We start from the raw sequence: 5,220 nt of genomic DNA, 5'->3' as shown, positions 1-5,220 counted from the left end.
GAGACTGCCAAGCACACAGCCCTGGCTACCCGGCTGAAGAGATACACCAGAGAAGTTGAAACCAGGAGAATAAACAGGATGTTCTCCACTGAGTCATCCAAGGCGTACTCACAGTGGCAGGGTAATAACATGAGAGCAGACCCACCAAGGCTGGAGACTGAACAATATTGGAAAAACATAGGGGAGAAGGAGGCATCACATAACAGCAATGCCCAGTGCCCATTGGGGTTGTAAGGAGGAAGCTCCTTACAATGCACGCAGGATTTCACCCCTAATCCAGCACCCTGAGACTGTACACTAAGTGGAAGGAAGGAGGCCAAGGATTAGTGAGTGTCAAAGCCACTATCCAGGATGAAACAACTAAGCTCCATGAATACATCAGGAAGATGGCTCCAACTGACGGCGTGTTTAGCGAATACCTCAGGCAACAGGCTCCAGAGGAGCAAAGTAAGGAAGAGGAGTAACCCTCATGGAAGGACAAACCCCTGCACGGTATGTACCACCGGCAGATAGAAGAAGTGGCTGATGTCGACAAATCCTACCAGTGGCTGGACAAAGCTGGACTGAAAGACAGCACAAAGGCACTAATCCTAGCAGCACAGGAGCAGGCTCTGAGTACAAGAAGAAGAGATAAAAAATGTGATGTGTAAGGTGAAGGCCTAAGTGGTACCTGTGGTAATAGGCACACTGGGGGCTGTAACTCCCAAGCTGGGAGAGTGGCTCCAGCAGATCCCAGGAACAACATCAGAGATCTCTGTCCAGAAGAGTGCAGTCGTAGGAACAGCTAAGTACATCACATAACAAATTGGTCATGATATCACTATTTGATATCACTATTTGTTATTATTGCATTAAATATCTAAAAATAAAAGTGATCCACACTACCAATTAAAAGCTCATTATATATAAATAAAAAAAAAAAAATATATATATATATATATATATATATATATATATATATATATATTTATCTATATATATTTATCTATCTATCTATATATATATATGTATATAGATAGATAGATAGATACACCCATTATATATATATATTATATATATATATATATATTTTTTTTTTATTTATTTATATATAATGAGCTTTTAATTGGTAGTGTGGATCACTTTTATTTTTAGATATTTAATGCAATAATAACAAATAGTGATATCATGACCATCCAACAAAAGCTCAGTCTTTCTAAGTAAAGATGAGCCACAGGTTATTACTTTCTGACAACCTTAGTGAGAAAATTGTCAATGAGCTCAAAAAGAATATTTCTAAATGTAACATTATAAAATTAATTATTAAAATGTTAGCCTCAGTCCCAACTTTTTAAAATTGATTAATCTTTACAAAAGACAATTTGAGTAGATCAGTAAAAATACTAAAAATCTTCTCTTTGTACTTTTATCGCATAAATAAAATTAAAAGTTTTAATTGTAATGTAGTAAAACATCCTAACTTCTCTAGAATGGGACTTTGTACAATATTAATTTACAAAGTAAATACATTTGTCACATCAGTGTAGTGGAGGAGACCATGTCTTATCATAGAAGTATATTTAACAAAGAAGTGTCTCATTACAAATACCTAACATTGTAGATAATTTAATTTATTATTCTGTGATCCCATACTCATAATAAATTATAAGGTCAACCAGTGAAAAATGGTTGTGGTGTTGATTAACAAAATAATGAATTTTAATTGACAACAGTATAGAAATTTGATATGGAGTTTATTTACCTCTGACAATATTAAGACTGACTGACATTTTTTCCACACCATTTTAAATACATATTACAATAACATAACAATTTGTTATTACCTTTCTCCACCTTCAGTTCGACTTCAGAAGGGTAGTAATCATATCCGCTCCTCGTCACCCCACACCAGTATTTCCCAGCATCGTTTTGATTAAGATTAGAGATGGTGGCTGTGAAAACCCGTTTGTTTGTGTCATCACTGATGGAGTATCTGTTGTTGTGTGTTTGTGTTGTTGTGATCAGAACATCATCATTCCTGCTGCATTTGTATCTGCACAAGTACTTCTCATAAGACTCATATCCTTTGTCATAAGAGCAGGAAACTTGAGCTTGTTTCTCTTCATATCCGAACACATGGATAATCTCTGCTGCACCGGTCACTACAACAAAAAACAATGTGAACTTAAAAAAAAAAAACCTGATATTTTTTAAAATTTTAGGTTCATGAATATTCTTATAATCTGTATATATATGTATAAAGACACATAAAAAACTAAAATGAAGGCACTATTATTCTAAATAATGTTTGTAAAAATACAACTAAAGGTATTTGTTCAATTCAAAGAACTTACTGAAGAGTGTGAGAAGCAGAATTTGAAGGCACCACATCTTCATCTTTTGTGAGCAAAGAGAAACTACAAAAATAAGTTATACTAACATAGAAATGTTCCACCCACAACTTGTGTCAGTGTGCCATGTAAATGCTGAACTGTCTCACTAGTGCACTTTGATCATCAGAGTGTTTTTAGAGATGCATTCTCACAAACTCACATCCTGAACTCACTTCCTGAGAAATTATAACAGTCATTTCATATCAGTCAAACCGACTGAGGTGGTACAAAGAAAACAAACTCACCTTCATTAGAATCCACTTAGACTATAGTTAATAAATATAATGTTTATCACTGCAGGACGTGAAAGATGATGATGATTTTCAAGTTAAACAGTGCACATATTGTACATGTTATAATGCCTCTTTATGCAAGAGTTCATCTGGCTTCAAGACCAGAGATGGTGGCTGTGAAAACCTGTTTGTGTCATCACTGATGGAGTATCTGTTCTTATGTGCTTCTGTTGTTGTGATCAGAACATCATCACTTCTCATAAGACTTGTATCCCTCGTCATAAGAGCAGGAAACTTTAGCTTCTTTTCCTTCATATCCAAACACATGGATAATCTCTGCTGCACTGGTCACACAACAGAGATAAACTACAACAAGAAAACAACACGAATTGTAAAAGGGTTTTAGGCTTTACATTAATTAAGCTTGTTTACAGTTGTCAGTGAACATACTGTATGTATATGTCCATATGTGTATATACATACTGCATATGTGTATATGTATACAGTATACTGAATACACTGTTCGAAAAAACGTTTTTAAACACTTTTTTATCAGAGATGAAGCCAGTTAAACTTCAGTTTCAGTTGCTTTGACGTTAATGAAAGAAACAACAGGTGAACTAAAGGGGCAATGTGACAATCCCCTTAGAGGTTGCACAGGCAGTTCAACTCCTCCAGGACAGCACATAAATATTGTAGCAGCCGAGAGGTAAAGCACATATGTTCTTTGGTGTTTGATGCTGCTGTTCCAGTTGTTGCTATTATGTGTTGTGTGGTTCTCTTGGTTGGTTCTTTTATTGTTTAGTGTACATAGTTGAGGGACATCAAGTGTACTTGGGGGGAGAGTTGATAGGGGAACACCAGGAAAAAGAGGCAGGAAGACAATGATTTCCAGGCTGTGAAATACTGAACTGAGATCTGCTGTCACTGTCTTGTGTTTGAGAATAAAAAAAAAAAAGTTGTTCACTCAGAGGCTCATTGGTCACATTGGTGTCAGAAGTGGGATATTTAACCTGCTTTGTTAGACCGGGAAAGAGTGAGCCATGGAAGAGGAACTGTGGGAGCGAGCTGTGCTGGAAAGCAGCATGCTTCTGGATAGGCTAATGTGGGGGAGATCAACGCGGGGCTCCCACGACCCAGCGGCTCCGGCTTCACTTACACACAACGAACAGAGCACGTCAGTCGAGTGGAACAGATTAGAAAAGTCACTTTATTTTATAATTATTATTTTTAATAATGTTGCAAATTGTATTTATTATTGTTTAAATTTAATTTAGCATTTGTGAATTTTATCTTATTGAGCAGTTTTCATTTGCACTTTGTTTGTCCCTTTTGGGGATATGTATTGCTGCACATCGCCTTTTATGTACCTACTTAGTTTCCGTACCTCCGGAGTCTCCGTGTCTCGTCCCCCTCCCCCTTCCCTCACACTGCCGCTGGTGTGTAGGATCGCAGGTGGTGCTAGTTTGCTAATTTCTTTATAGAATAAGTTATTTATTATGGTGTTTCGACTGTATAACGTTTGCTTTTAAACTTAATATGACATTGAGCAATTTTTGTTGAGTTTTGACCGCAAGGATAAGTTTTATAAACGTTTTTGTTTTACTCTTTTGGCTCCACTAGCAGTACAGCAGGCCGCCATTGTTGTGTGTCGCAAAGTAGCTATGTAGCGTTTTCATTGTATTTCTCACTGAAAACTTTATTTTTGTACATATAGGGGTCAGATGTGCAGGACAGGCCAGAAAACTATTTGTTTTATTGTCTTCTGCAGGTATGTTTCTTTCCATTTTGTTTTTATGTCTGTTATTTATATCCCGTCATCCAACCACATGCAATTCTTCGTTTTGGTAATAGTTTAGTTTATCTGAGTGTATTTTCATGGTTTTTCCATACAATTGTGAAGAAAATTGTTAATATTTGTAATATTTGGTTTGCAGAATATAAAGAAAAAAATGTTTTCTTTTGTAATCAGCTGCTTTTGATTATAAATATACTATGTAAAGTATAGATTGCAGCATTGTATAGAGCCTGTAATAATTGTTGGAAATGTATTTTATGAGAAAAGACCCCCTTTCCCTCACACTGCCGCTAGGCATCGCTGAGGGGGTCAGATGTGCAGGACAGGCCAGAAAACAATTTGTTTTATTGTCTTCTGCAGAGTGAATAAATCAAAGGAAAACAGAAATCATCGTAGCTATCGTTTGTATCGTTTCCATACTCCGTTTCCACCGCGGGGAAGACAGCGGCTGCTTCTACTGTGGTGAACTGGGATATTTTGCCCTGATTGCTGAGAGCCAAGGCTGAGCCACGGCAGGGAAACGGCAGTAGAGTGAGGCAGTGAGGGGGCACTCACTCCAACCATTACACCCCTCCCTGGGAACTTTCACACAGTGGGTTGCTGTGGATTTATTAAAGGACTGTATTTAGCGGAGCGGTGCAAGTCTGGGAGCATAGCAGAGAGATCAGCTACAGGAGTTGTTAGCAGAGTTTTTGGACATTTTTGCTACACGTGATGAAGCCACAACATCAACACCGGTCAGGCCCAGCCCATCCGCCTACTGCCCCTGTCCAAGCGCCAATCGGCAGCGGAGCTAATCACCGCCATGGCGTCATGC

At 37.7% G+C, this 5,220-nt stretch overlaps 1 long non-coding RNA gene across 1 annotated transcript; it reads left to right on the top strand.

Moving 5' to 3' along the window:
- Positions 1 to 4,573: 4,573 nt before the first annotated feature.
- Positions 4,574 to 4,724, top strand: LOC113162461. Its single transcript, XR_003298824.1, has 2 exons — positions 4,574 to 4,624; positions 4,666 to 4,724. It is a non-coding gene; the product is annotated as an uncharacterized LOC113162461 (long non-coding RNA).
- The last annotated feature ends 496 nt before the right edge of the window (positions 4,725 to 5,220 follow it).

Source organism: Anabas testudineus, chromosome 1 (assembly GCF_900324465.2).
Source record: "Anabas testudineus chromosome 1, fAnaTes1.2, whole genome shotgun sequence".
NCBI classification, from domain to species: domain Eukaryota; kingdom Metazoa; phylum Chordata; class Actinopteri; order Anabantiformes; family Anabantidae; genus Anabas; species Anabas testudineus.
This window is presented reverse-complemented; position numbering and strand designations above follow the sequence as displayed.